This window comes from Stenella coeruleoalba (genome assembly GCF_951394435.1).
Source record: "Stenella coeruleoalba genome assembly, chromosome: 3".
NCBI lineage: Eukaryota > Metazoa > Chordata > Mammalia > Artiodactyla > Delphinidae > Stenella > Stenella coeruleoalba.
In genome coordinates, this window is record NC_137148.1 from 138,867,767 (window position 1) to 138,883,548 (window position 15,782).

Below are 15,782 nucleotides of genomic sequence, written 5' to 3' on the forward strand. Positions count from 1 at the left end.
TTAGACAAATCTATTCTAAAAATAACACCAAAGGTTTAAGAAATTAGTGAACTATTTTGAAATAGTTTTACGTCACCCTACAATAATAGATAGGCTTAGTTTGAAATGTCCATCAGGAAAATGACTGTGAAAGCCTTTTGTAACGGTGAGATGAACTTTTAAAGTCCCACTTTTAAAGTTCGCATGACACATATACATTATTGATACTATGTATAAAATAGACAACTGATAGGAACATACTGTATAGCACAGGGAACTGTACCTAATGCACTATGGTAACCTAAATGGGAGGGAAGTCCAAAAGGGAGGGGATATCTGTATGGGTATGGCTGATTCATTTTGTCATGCAGTGAGGCTAACACAACATTGTAAAGGAACCATACTCCAATAAAATTTAATTTTAAAAATAAATAAATAAATAAAAATAGAGTTTGCATGACATAATCCATTGTTCTGTCAGTTTGCCATATTGACCTGACTTGTTAGAATTATTTAAAAGTTGATGCATCCCTTATTAACATAATATTATAATTAGCAGGGCCATGTAGAGGTTTCATATCCTAGAAAGTAAGAGATTGAGTCTATGTAGTTAGCTGTCTTTTTTGAGAAATTTGCTAATTTGTTATCCAGGAACAGGCTGTATAACTTTTGTTACTTGATAATTGTGTAGGAACTTATCATTCCTTGCCATACAATAGAGTTCTTAGATTTCAAGGACTACTTGTCTTAATTTACAACTCCCTATGTTCATGCTTCACTGCTTATACAGTTAGAAAATAATTTTGTTAGATGTAATATGTAGACAAATACCTAATGAATATAATAATTTTTTTAAATATGTATATATACACACATATACACACGTGTGTTTATGCATGTGTGTGTGTATATATCCTGACTCATGAATATAAATTTGAAACAAGGAGTGCTATTTAAAAGTTAACAACTGGAAGAGTTCAAATGCCAGTTCATCAAAACAGATGCCAGCTGCAAAACAATGAATGCCAGCTCTAAAGAACCGCTGGTACATCCACAAGTCATGCTTATTGAACCTTTTTAACACTATGTAACTTTTTTATACTCTGTATTTTCTTTTCTAATTATCATTATGAACACAGTAACCTTAACAAACTAAAATTATTTCAATCAGCCATAATAGCTATGATGGTTTTTGCTGCTGTCATTTTTACTGAAACTGTGCTCAGATTTCTTGGCCAATGGAGACTCTTTAAGTTAGCTCTATTTTCTTCCAGCACTGCCCTTTCAAGGGATTCTGATCTCTTTTATTAGAGAAGACTTTGGGACACCCATATCAAGGGGTGAGATGCATGAGAGCTCATGGTGGTCAAAATTGCCGTTGTAACTGGACCACTTGTGAAAGAGCTGTAAAAAATATATTTGAAAGTCACTGATTATTCCAAGTATTCCAATATATACTGTGATATTTTATCACACTATTTTTAAAGAATAAGGTTTCATACTTTAAAATTTTCCTACTACATAAACACCTCAGACGCATACCTATACTCAAACCCTTTACTCCATTTCTTGAGGAAATAATTCCTATTTTCTTCCAAACTTTTCAACAACTACACAAATTTTTTTTTTGGCGGTACGTGGGCCTCTCACTGTTGTGGCCTCTCCCATTGCGGAGCACAGGGCCCAGACGCGCAGGCTCAGCGGCCATGGCTCATGGGCCCAGCCGCTCCGTGGCATGTGGGATCTTCCCGGACCGGGGCACGAACCCGTGTCCCCTGCATCGGCAGGCAGACTCTCAACCACTGCGCCACCAGGGAAGCCCTACATAAATCTTTTAAACTTATGAAATCTGAGAACTATAAACGTATGCATTTATTAAAATACATTTTACTAGCACTAAGGATGTTTGGTATTCATTTTAGATAGTTGATTGGAGACACACAACAAAAATGGGGTGAACCATGCTAAATACCTATCCAAATTGATAGATAATTCATGACATTTATGAACAATGGAAGTATAAAAATACGTACTCAAGTAAAATAATCATTTTTTCCTGTTTTTTGTAAGTTATAGAGAAAATCAAGTGAATCGTTATTAGGGGCTTAAAAGCTTAATAAATGGCATGACTTAGGTTTAACAAACATACTCTTATTTCAAAGTACATGTATTTAGACTCCATATTTTCCAAAATTTAAAAATGCACATGAGAACTACATTTACCATTATGGCCATTCACTGAGAATAATACATCTTGAAAATATATTCTCCAAAATGATTATGTCTTCTAGAGAATCCAGTAGTTGGGGAAAAGTGTTTTTTTTCTTCTCTTCTCTTGCTAATATGACTATGAGGCTATTTAAAATAGCAGGCATATTAATTTTTCTATGTTTAGGAGAGTTTAGCCTCTTCAACTCAACCTTGGATTCTTGAAATTTACCTACTCATTCATACAATTATAATGTATCTACCATTTACGGTTCTAAGTACAGGGAATAAAATAATGAAGAAAGTAAATGCACTTTTCCTGAAATTCTGTTTTGTCTTTTGCTATTCCACCCTAGCGCCTTCCTCCTGGCTATTTCTGATTATACTTAAGAACTCTGCTTAGGCACTATATTTTCTGGAAAACCTAACTTGATGCTCCAAGAGTGAAAGACGTTCTTTCCATATGCTTCCACAATGCTCTCTATTTAGTTCTTTTGTAACATTTTTATCTTGGACAGTCATTGGCTATTTTCTTGTCCAGACTCTCCCTGCCCCTCAGTGTCCTACAAGCAATCACTCTGGCATTCACCATGGTGTTTCCATGGCCTAAAATGTGCTTGAAACAATCAGATATCCGTAAATATTTACTCATTAAATTAATGTGGGTTAATGCAGGGGTGGTGTGTCCACCTTCCAAACACTTACTCTTTAATGAGTACAGTAAACAGACATAGATATTGCAGGATTATACATGCACCCCTATAGTAGTTATGGAGTGTGATGAGAGCGAGAAGCAGAGGCAATTAACTGGGACTTGGTGAGCCATGGTCCTCTCAAGGGAGAGACAACACCTACAGCTGTCTGCATCCGAAGGGCTGTATAACACTAGAAGGAAACAAGGTCCTTGCATTTCCTGACTGCTTTTTTGGAACCTTACCCAAATTATAAACAGCTATTTCCTGTTTATCCTTACCCCAAAAAACATCATGGAATGCCCTAACTCTGAAAGACAGATAACAGAATGTCTCTCCATTTCAGGTTAATCAACGTTTTACCGTGAATTGAATGAATAACTAGATAAATATTCCACACCAAGGGCTAAATGACTGAAAGACAGAAGCTTATCAACTGCCACTTTTGTCAAACTGTCCCAATTTCACACTCTGGCACTCTTCCTATCATGGAAGGGAAAAGATACTAACTTGGAACAATGATCAAGAGAACTATAATATAACAATGATCAGACCAAAATGAAACGGGTTTCCTCACCTGTCGTCAAAACACATAACTAAAGGTAGCGGTTAGAAATTCACATTAAAATAGAGGGAGAATGACATCTACTGGTTGAGAGAATTCGGCCTACTGGACAGCTGATAATGGTTTCTCCCTATAAAGTTTAAATGTTTCTTACACATAAAATTCCACTTAATGATAAAGGGAGTTATCTACACACAAAGCAGGAGGAACTGACCAATTATCTGTGCAGGTCTAAGAGTAATGAAAGAAAATTAATCCTTAATTGGCTAGCATCGCAATTGGAAATATTTTACAAATGCCTTTAAATGCCTTTGATTTTATTTCTGTACATTAGGTAAGCAGTATTTCATGATCATCTCTTGTACAAAACTAAAAATCATCATCTTGCTTATTAATAAAACATAAAGATTTGGGTGATAATTTTTTTAAAAAAAAATCATTTATTATAGTTATCACAGGAGCTTCCTGCACTACAAATTATTTGTACTCTGAAAAATAACCATCAGGAGAAAATGTGTGTGACCTCAGGTTTAGTGATGAGTTCTTAGGCAGAGCACCAAGGCATAATTCCTGAAAGATATTTGATAAGTTGGACTTCATTAAAATTAAACACTGTTCTGTGAAAGACACTGCTGAAAGAATATAAAGACAAGCCAAAGATTGAGAGAAAATATTTGAAAATCAAATCTGGTAAAGGGCTTGTATCTAAAATATGCGTAGAACTCGTAAAACTCAACAATAAAACAAACTTTAAAATAGCCAAGACAATTTAAAAATACCCAACATTTCTGAACAGACACTTCCTCAAAGAAGATACAGAGATAGTAAATAAGCATATGAAAAAAAATGTCCAACATCATTTGTCATTAGGAAAACGCAAAGTAAAACAATAACTGGTTACCTCTACATGCCTATTATAATGACTAAAATCCAAAACGCTAACACTACCAATTTGCATGGAGCAACAGGAACTCTTATTCATTGCTGGTGAGAACGTAAATGGTACAGCCACTTTGGAAGTTTAGCAGTTTCTTATAAAGCTAAGTAAAGCCTTACCATACTACCTAGCAATCAGGCTTTTAGGATTTACCCAAATGAGTTGCCATTTATGTCCACACAAAACTTTCACATGAATGTTTATAGCAGCTTTATTCATAATCATCAAAAATAGGAAGCAACCAAGATGTCCTTCAATAGGTGAAAGGACAGGCAAACTTGATATGTCCATACAATGGAATGCTTTCAGCAATAAGGAATGAGCTATTCAACCATGCAAAGACAATGACGAATCTTGCATACATATCGCTAAGTGAAAGAAGCCAGTCTAAAAAGTCTACGTTCTATACATTTCCATTTGTATGGCACTCTGGGAAAGGCAAAACTATAGAAATGGTAAAAAGGTCAGTAGTTTCCAGGTGTTTGAAGAGGTAAAGAATAAGGGATATTTTAGGGCTGTGAAATTATTCTGTATAGCAATGTAATGTTGGATACATGACGCTATGCATTTATCAATACTCATAGATTCTTACAGCACAAAGAATGAACCTTAATATATACAAATATAAAAAAATCAATTAGGAGATTGAGGAGCCCAAGATGCAATGCGGACACTGGCAAAAGTATCTAACTGTGTAAAAATGTATGACACACCTCTGAAGTGGGTGTGAGGAAAAGTGCTGCCCTAAGTAACACGGGAAACAATGTCAGACTGTAAAACTAAAGACAAAAGGAATTGCAGGCAAGCACGCTATGCACTGCAGTTGCTAAAGTGGTTTCCCATAGGGATAGGGATTAACAATTCTAAAATCACAGGACGAGTGTACTGGGATTGAACAAATAAGTAAATGGATGACAGAAGGAGCCAGGATTCCCACTGTTGGAGTGAAAAGTTACAGATAAGCAAGGGAAGAAGACTAGAATAATCCATGTGGTACTGGATAAAAGTCAGAGACATCAGGGTGAATTCGTGTTTAGTGTAACATTGATACAGATGGACATTGCACTATATGATTATATACATAAATACATGTTATGTGTGCACACACAGGTTGGTATTCACACATGTATTTTCTAGCTCTATCTTCTGAGAGGCCCTAGAAGTAATGACACTCAATAGCAAAAGGTCCCTTTGGTCCTAAATTCCACATTACTTAGCATTTATCATTTCACTGCGTCCCATTTAGTCATGTGTATGTTTCACAATCTGCCCCTGACTTCAAGACTGTATAAAGAGGACCCATATCTCTTCTAACTAGCAGCTCCAGTGGGATGGTTAAAGGAATCATACATAATTGTAACCAAGGGGGAAATGCCTTATGACATTAAACTTAAGAACTTAGGCTTACATACATTATTCATATATTCAGTCCTTCATAAACTTTTACTGAGTGTCTACTATATTCAGGTAACTTTAGTAAGTGCTGGAGATGCACAAAAGAACCAAAGAATAAAGCCTCTGTCATCAGGGACATTAGTCTAGGGTCAAGAGACAAAAAAGTCAAAACAAGTAAAATGTTGGGCTTCCTGGTGGCACAGTGGTTGAGAGTCTGCCTGCCGAGGCAGGGGACGCGGGTTCGTGCCCTGGTCTGAGAGGATCCCACATGCCGCGGAGCGGCTGGGCCCGTGAGCCATGGCCACTGAGCCTGCGCGCCCAGAGTCTGTGCTCCGCAACGGGAGAGGCCACAACAGTGAGAGGCCCGCGTACCACAAAAAAAAAAAAAAAAAAAAAAGTAAAATGTAATAAGAGCAAAATTATCAAAATTGTGACAAATGTTACAAAGCAAATAAATCAGGGTGATGTACAGAAAGAATCTGGGTTAGGCCTACTTTAGAATATGAAAGGTCTCTCTCAGATTACATTTGGATCTGAGATTGAAGGAGTTAAAAGATGAACATTTATTCTATTATTAACACGTGAAAAGTCTAAGAGAGAACCTGACAGTAAGAAGGAAAAGTAGGCCCACAGGAGCTGTTGAAAGAACAGTGAGGAGCCAGTGTGGCTGAGGCATATAGTTCGAGAGAGAGAGCCAGGTGGCATCAGCTATAACTGCAGGGAGAAGACAATGCAGGGCCCCCACAGATCGTGCTAAGAGAAAGCACTGAAGAGTTTTGAAACTGGGGATGATTTATGTTTTAATATTACAACTCTGGTGGCTCTGTATAAGATGAATTGTAGCACATCAAAACTGGAAGCAAACAGACCAATCAGGATGCTACTTTAATAGACAAGAGATAACTACCCAAACTTTGACCAGCATAGGACTCCCAAAAAGCAGCCCCTGGCTTACATTAGTCCTCTGCTAGAGAGATACCACAAATAACTTTTTTTTGGAAAACCTCTAAATTCTTCATTTTCCCCAGTTAACCTTCTGAGAAAGTCAATTTCAATTCAACTCAGCTCTATGGACATATATTGACCCTTTTTTTTTTAACTTGGCCACTATGTTTATTTATTATTTTAATACATCTTTATTGGAGTATAATTGCTTTGCAATGGTGTGTTAGTTTCTGCTTTATAACAAAGTGAATCAGCTATACGTATACATATATCCCCATATCCCCTCCCTCTTGCGTCTCCCTCCCACCCTCCCTATCCCACCCCTCTAGGTGGTCACAAAGCACCGAGCAGATCTCCCTGTGCTATGTGGCTGCTTCCCACTAGCTATCTATTTTACATTTGGTAGTGTATATATGCCCATGCCACTCTCTCACTTTGTCCCAGCTTACCCTTCCCCCTCCATGTCCTCAAGTCTGTTCTCAACGTCTGCATCTTTATTCCTGCCCTGCCCCTAGGTTCATCAGTACCAATTTTCTAGATTCCATATATGTGTGTTAGCATACAGTATTTTATTTCCCTTTCTGACTTACTTCACTCTGTATGACAGACTCTAGGTCCATCCACCTCACTACAAATAACTCAATTTCGTTCCTTTTTACGGTTGAGTAACATTGCATTGTATATATGTGCCACATCTTCTTCATCCATTCGTCTTTGACACCTTTTGTACTGTGGCAGACGTGTATGACAAGATGTGTAGGAACAGACCCCTGCCCACAAAGTCTCCCAGTCTAATAGAGGAAACAACATGGGTACAAATAAAATCAGAGAATTTGCCATATACTGCGTGAAATAAGATCTCAATTTGTTTCTCTTATATCTACCTCCTTCACAGTTCAGAGGATGTTTCTAGGATTGGATAATCAAGTCCTAACAGTTAAGATTTTTATGTCCCCTTTCTAAACCCTATCCACCATTTTTTCTTTCTCATGTGAAAACCTATTTTTAACCTCAATCCAAAGAGAATTGAGGCTTCCAATGGTCTTTAGATGTACTCTTGGGAGATCACAGCTGAAGGCAAGAATGCAATCTAAGCAGGCTGTTTAATTTTATATATATAAAAACTTCAGATGAGAAGCAAAATGCTCAGAGATTAACATTTATTTTTGCAGCTAGGAGAAAGGTGTGATGGAAGCAAATTAATTTGAGCAGATACTTTGCTTTAAATATTTCAGAGCAATTTCATCTCAAGATAAAGTGGAATTCTCCATATGCTGGTGATATTGCCATCAACTTAATCATTTAATCTGGACCTTTCCAGCGCTTGCTTTCTTCTTGTAAATAATATTTAAGGACACCAATTTAATCAATAGTACCACACTCACCTAAATAAATCTAAGTAAAGCATCATTGTACCCCAACTAATCTCTGCTTTCTCACATTTATTCTACATGTTTCAGGTATTAGAATTGTATTTCTTTAACAATGATTCTCTTCACAAGTCAACTGGGAAAAATAAAGGCTTTTTTTTTTTTTAAATCACAGCAGAATAAAAACATGCATAACAAACTAATTGAGAGTAGTTAGAAAGAGGGATTCATGACCCTCTCATAATCGTATTTACAAGATTTGACTTATGGGAAATGATATGAATCTTTTTAAGCAGCAGTGTATTCATTAAAAAAAAAAACTTTTCCTGAATTCAAATATGTAAAAAGAGAAACAGACAAGAAAAGGACTAATTAGAAAAGCTAACTATACCACAACAGTTTAGAATTTAGATTTCAAGCGAAAAGAAGATGCAACATTTTTAATTAGCAACATGGAGGATAAATAGAAACTTCTCTAGTCATAAAGGTATGAGGGGCTTTCTGCTTTCAATACCTTAATGGACTAGATTCTCTGAATTGATTTGTAACTAGCATATAACTAGACCCTTGAAAAAATTAAAGGCATTTCCCAAGCAGGAGGGGAAGAGAGGAAGAGAAAGCTGATACCTGAGAGCCATAAATAATGCAAGAGCCAAGAGGGAGGCAATGCCAATTCCAGGACAAATATAAGACCGAGTTTTAAGTCCTACAAGAGAAAGATGTAGACCCAGAGACTCCCTTTCAGAGAATTACAGTGATCCAAGGGTGTGACAAATTCCTGGCAATCAGAAGAACAATTATGAATCCTCTCTGAAAATAAAAATTGTCCCTAGTTTAGACACTTGGGATTCTCACAGATTAACCTCAGCATATAAACTAACATTAAAAAATGATGTACAAGAAAACAAAAGTCTGCATGAGATTGACACCAAAACCAAAAATAAACAACGGGCAGACGCTCCCAAGATTTTAAGATTTTAGAATTGTCAAAATGAATAGATAATAGCTAATACAGAAACATATTTTAGAGGATGGAATGACAAGCAACAGGAGGCTATTAAGAATGACCAGTCATATCTAAAATACAAATTCAAAGGGAATTTCTATCACTTAAAAATATAATTATTGGAACAAAAAACAATAAGTGGACAAAGAGTTGACTAGGAACCAACTAAAGAGAAAATAACTGCACAAAATATATATTTAAATAAATTACTCAAAGTAAAGCATTGAGAGACAAGATAAGAAATATGAAGGAGTTATTAAGAGAATATATAGAACAGAATAAGGTCAAACATATATAATCAGTGTTCTATCAGGAAAGAATAGAAGAGTGGAGGGGAAGAGGTATTGAAAAAATAATGGCTACGAATTTTTCAGAACTGAGGATGGAGATAAAGGTAAATTATAAACTAAACAGTATAAATTAAATGAGATCCAATATTAGACCTACTGTAGTGACACTAAAGAGCACAAAAAACAAATAAAATATTAAACTTAAGCAGAATAAAAAAGGTTAATCGAGCAGGAACAAAAATAGAGTAACAGCAGACCTTCTAAGAGCAATAATGAAAACAAGAATACAATGGCATAATATGTCCAAACAGCTGAGGTGGAGGGGAGGGGGGGAAGTCATCCTAAAACTGTATTCCCAGCAAAACTAGTTTTCAAGGACAAGGGTAAAATAAAAACATTTCTCGATAAACAAAAATGTGATCAATTTTACAGAACTTTACTACAAAAATTTCTATTAATATACTTTAAAAAGAAGGAAATGACCCCAAAAGAAAGTCTGTGATGGAAGAAGGAAAATGAGGGCAAAATACCCATGAATACATATGGCTACCTAAATGTAGCCAAATGAATACGTATGGCTACCTAGTTATTTTTAAATAGGAATGTAACTATCCCTCTCCCAGGGTATTCAGAAATGTGGTGAGGGGAGTATTTCTGATTGTCACAATACTTAATGACTATGCTACTAGCACTTAGCTGTAAGGCCAACAATACTAAATACCTGTAAAGAGAGATGGCAAGATCACTTTCAATGCATATTGATAAATGAAGCATTTCAGTTAATATTTCATTTTAGTATTATCCGTATCTCACTATCAGAATCCCATTTTTTCCCAAAAACATACATTTTTATCTCTGTAAGCATAAAAGCTATTTATGTTATCACTTGGAAAATATTTAAGACCATATATGTTTAAAACTATACATAATCTCACTACCCCAAAAAGAAAGGATAGCAATATATCAATATTTCAAAGGATACAGATCCTAACATTTTCATTCTGTGTGTATTTACATATTTGAAGAATTACATTGTGGCTATTACAACTGCTATTTTTCACCCAGTTTATGTTGTTTTTTTCAAAATATATTTATAGTCATACATTTTCTCTCATGTCAATGTCTCGTTTCCTAGTCTCTAAGGCTGCTTAGCATTCCAGCACTTGATGTAACACAGCTGATCTAATGTCTCCAATGGCCAATATCTGAGCTCTTTCTGATGTTCACTGTTATAAATGATGCTGATATTTCTTGCCCTTATTGGTCTTTTTAGCCATGTGAACTACATTTCCTTTGATTGCATCTTCTCCAAAATTTCAGAATTTTTACAACTGGCTCAATTCCAATTGTGGCTACTTTTGCTTTTTTATAGTAACCAACATATAATGGTTCAACCCACATATTTCTAAGGTGTGAAAGATGCTTATATATATAACTGGTTTTAGTGCCCAAACCCTGCCATGTTATACCACAACTTTCCCATTATAGAATACATTAAATGACACATTTACTGAAATGTACTTTACATATCATAACTTTCACTCTTTTAAAGTTTACAGTTTGGGATTTTTTTAGTATATTTTACAAAGTTGTGCAACCATTACCATTATCTAATTCCAGAATATTACAATCATCCCCAAAAGAAACCCCATACACATTAGCAGTTATTCCCTTTGCCCCCTCCCTGCAGTCCCTGAAAACCACTAATCTGTTTACTATTTCTTTGATCTTTCTCATCTGAACATTTTACATACATGGAATCAAATAATAAAATATATTGATTAAAGAACCAATCCCAATGTCATGCAGTAAATATTTATTGAATTACTACATTGCACACTTATTTATTAATACAGTCCCAGTTTTCCATGAGGTCTCAAAGATTATCAGCCCGTTTCACTTTATAAGTAAGGAGAATTATGACTGGAAGATGAGATGATTGCTTCAGACCACCCAGAGAAAGGGGCAACCCTGATCTTCTGATTACTATTTGAAGTTTCCTTTTTCTATACTAAGCTACATGCACCCTAAACTGAGACCCCCAAAAGACACACCCTGACACTACAGATACTGACCTAATTCTCTTTCTAGGTAACACAAAATTAATGAAAGAAAAGAGAATTAGGGATGTGGGAGTGGGAGGTATGCATGTTGGTAAACCAACCAATGCTATTAAGAACCAATATAAACTAATTCAACTTTCATTTGCAGCCACAAGCAATGTTTCTTTTGCATCCTTCTAAAATGATTCATTATAATTAATTATAATCTGGCTAATTATATCTGGCTTGTTCTTTCCCTTCCTTTTCCACCCTCTCCCTTCCCTTCCATTTTCTTAGCTTCCTTAATAGTTAATTCTTATATCCATTAAGTACAGCAAAGCAAAGTAGGTATTCACACACTGGGAGAGGAAGAATGCGTTGGTCCAGAGAAGGACAGGCTGAAGTATTGCCATAGATGGGGGACCTCAGGCAGAGTATCAGAGCCTGTCCTGTGCAAGACAAGGAAGGCAAATCTGAAAAGGGGCGACCTGGTACGGAGTGCCAGGGTCTGCATAGGATCACGTGGGATGGGAATGTCATCCATAGAGTGGAGGGAGGGAAGGTGTAGTCAGGAGTTTATGGCACCACTTGATGAAAGGAAAGCAAAGCATCCCCATGAGGGTGTGGTCCAGCATGGTGGGAGCCCATGCAGGGTGAGAAGAAGGGTGGCTACATAGTGTGAGCAGGCATCCAGGAGTGGGGAGTCAGAGCCCAGCATAGTGAAGGGGGCATCAGCACACAGAAGGGGTGGCAATGGTAGTAGAAGATTGGCTGTATAGAGGGTATTGGTCATATAAATAAATATATAAGGATGATGCAAGCCAGTCTTCCTACTGTCAGAAAATGGAGTTACAAATACGCAAAAGGAGAACTCTATTATGACCCATGTGGTGGGGGACTGCAATTGGGAGTATGGTGTGAATTCATGGTTTTCAACATATACAGATAGATATACAAACAAACATAAAAGTAAGTGTATATACACCTATGCGTGCAATGCATATTGTGTTCAAAGCAATGGTCTAGGACTAATGACACCCTAGCAATAAATATACCTAATGCCCAGGTCTTCACCAAATATCATGCTTCACCAAAAGGACATAGGACCCTTTGTAGAAATGACTGTTTCCAGAGCTGAGGCACAAAAAGTAGAATGAGCCAAAGACAAGTTTTTGCGTGCCTAAAGCAGGTAAGTATTTAAGAAATGATTAGACCATGTCAAAGGGACATAAAGAACACCTTGGAGGAACTCTTGTTGACTAGATCTGAAGCAAACTTGGGTATCAAAATAAATAATCAAATTAATGGATTATAAAGCATTGACAAAAGTAGGAAACCATGAGTCCATAATTTGATAAGTAATGGTTAAATAGTAAGGTCCACAGATACTTATTAATTTCAAAAGAGAAAACAGTGACTGGTAGACACCCCCTTAATTAAGTAATCAAAGCAAACAGCATTAGTAACACCACAGATCAAAACTGTGTGCCATGTGACAGGATGCATCAGACATACAATCAATTTGCAATATTGCTCCTAAAAATGCAGAATTTAATATAATCATGAGTAAGCAAAAGACAAACACAAATTGAAGAACATCTGAAAAAAATAACTAGGCTTATCTTTAATGGGTCAAGGTCTTGAATGTCAAGATAAAAATTGGAAAAAAAAAACTTCCATAGTTCAGGAGAATAAAGATCCATGACAACCATATGTAGTATAAAGTTCTGAAATGGATTATTTTGCTATAAAATATATTATCAGGAGAATGGTATAACTCGAATAGGATTAAATGATGGTAATGTATCTGTGTTAGTTTCCTGATCTTGGTAGTTTATTGTGATGCTATAAGAGAACTGGGAATGTACTGCATGTAGGTCAACATTCTGGTTGGTTCAAGAGGATAAAGGACAAATTTCAAAACCACAGATATCGTAGGAAAAATTCTAAAGTAATATATTAAATAAATACAATATACACACATTAAACCAGCAGGGGGTCAGGAGACATCAGGTCAGATCACCTCCTCTCAAATGTTATAGTGACAAAAAGTTATTTGTACTTTCCTAAAAATTTGAGACTGCTTTGAAATATTATAGAATTCTAGTAAAAAAAATTATCTGAATTTTATATAAACTAACATTCAATTCTTTTCATCACATATAGAAGCCAACATATGACTTCAGGTATCATAAACAGCTCATCAGACTCAGCGGGACTGTCATTTATTTTTCACACCTAAGAGAAACAAAGCAGAACCACAGAAGAATTGTGCCTCTTTGTCAGCTGAAAGGGAACATTTGCTAATTAAAGTACTGCTTTCTTTCTGCTTCTTGCATACAGTTTTATCACGCATATTTGCCAAAGATCTCCTGAATCCAGGACCAAGTATAGTGTTTGGTGTACAGTATTAACAGAAATACTAGTAATCGTGCTAACACGCTTAAATATTGCTAACTATATACAAGGCACTGCTCTCAGCACATGACATAGATTAATTCATTTAACCCACACAGCAAACCAATAAGATTATGCTAATATCATTCCCACTTTATAAAAAAGGAAATCAATATACAAAGAAATTAAGCCAATTACTCAAGGTCATACAGCTAGTAAATGTCAAAATTACAATTTAAAGGTGGAGTATTTGACTCCAGAGTCATATAAATAAATATTTGTTTACTAAAATTTAATAAATTTACTTCCCTGAATTAAACAACTTGTAAACGATAAAAAGGCTAATTCACCTACTGGATTGCATTTTGAAATCACAGAAGACATAATATAGCTCTGGTTTCTTTAAAAAAAAAAAAAAAGATGAGCATCTCAGAGGAATATAAACCATATCATATTTACATTTATATATACAATATGAGTCATATCCACAGTAGACAAACTCTTTCTGTTATTTTACAAAAGTCACCAGTTTTAAGATAAACAGACATTTCGAAGTTAAAATATTGTATGCATTTTCTCTTATGAATACAAGCTCATAAACTATTCCATTCAAAACTAAATTTTGAAAACGCCATAACATATTAATTCATTGCTTCAACAAATATTGAACACATACCACACACCAACTCTATTCCAGGCACTAGATAAATGATTTAAAAAAGGAGAAAGAAGCTAATTAAATTAATAGGATTATATAAAGGTCTCATTAATAAATCCAGTTTTTTAAAGATGCAAAAAGTATCATTCATTCATCCATTCATTCAAAATAAACTCATTCTCTACCATGTTCCAGAATGTAGTTGTAGATACGTATGAGGACAAGGGCAATAAAAGCAAAGAAGAACAAGAACAAGCTTAAGAAAATCACTGAGAAAAAAATACCCAAAATGTTATTACAAAATCAAAAAAACAACCAAAAAACCTATTTCGGCATGTACAAACAGGAATATTTAAAAGTCCAAATAAGAACAAGGAGATAGAACCACAATATTGAGACAAAATAACAATAGTTAACATGTTTTCTATGTGTCAGTAAAATTACATATTATTATCTCATTAACTCTTCAATTCCCCAAAACAGTAAGGTAGGTATGGTATGATTCCTACCTGTCAAAGAAAGTAGAAATATTCAACTCGGTGTCAGCGTGAACTGCAATTGAATTAGAAGGAGCAGTGTTAATATAAAAATTAACTGGAGTAAGGAAAGGTGAAGAGAAAGCTGCTTTTAAGTGGTTTGATTTTTCAAGTACAGAGGAACTGCTTTTCAAACATGGTTTAGGTTAGTGGTGCTGTTTGGGGAATCACGGAGAATTCAGAATAAACTGCATATGGTCCAATGTTCTGACTATTTTCAGAGGGAAAAAAAGGCCAAATTTCAAAACAGAACTCCTATAAAAAAATGTTTAAGCTATTTACTATACAGAAAATGTATGAGTATTTCAAAAGTAAATTACGGGAGGAGCTTCAAGATGGTGGAAGAGTAAGACGCCGAGATCAACTTCCTCCCCACATATACATCAGAAATACATCTACATGTGTAACAACTCCTACAGAACACCTACTGAACGCTGGCAGAAGACCGCAGACCTCCCAAAAGGCAAGAAACTCCCCACGTACATGGGTAGGGCAAAAGAAAAAATTAAAAACAGAGACAAAAGAATAGGGACGGGACCTGCACCAGTGGGAGGGAGCTGTGAAGGAGGAAAGGTTTCCACACACTAGGAAGCCGCTTCGCAGGCGGAGACTACGGGTGGCGGAGGGGGGAGCTTCGGGGCCACAGGGGGAGCACAGTAACAGGGGTGTGGAGGGCAAAGCGGAGAGATTCCCGCACAGAGGATCAGGGCCCACCAGCACTCACCAGCCTTAGAGGCTTGTCTGCTCACCCTCCGGGATGGG

The 15,782-nt window shown here is 36.0% G+C and overlaps 1 protein-coding gene across 11 annotated transcripts in view; it reads right to left on the reverse strand.

Moving 5' to 3' along the window:
• LOC307183788 (uncharacterized protein) overlaps positions 1-15,782 on the reverse strand; it is a 693,054-nt gene that overhangs the window by 528,726 nt on the left and 148,546 nt on the right. The window contains exon 3 of one of the 11 annotated variants that reach the window (XR_013827611.1): positions 14,994-15,036. The exons of the other annotated variants lie outside the window; for them this stretch is intronic. The gene's annotated coding sequence lies outside the window, so the exon portion shown is untranslated. The remainder of the gene's footprint in view (positions 1-14,993; positions 15,037-15,782) is intronic. 11 annotated transcript variants of the gene reach the window in all.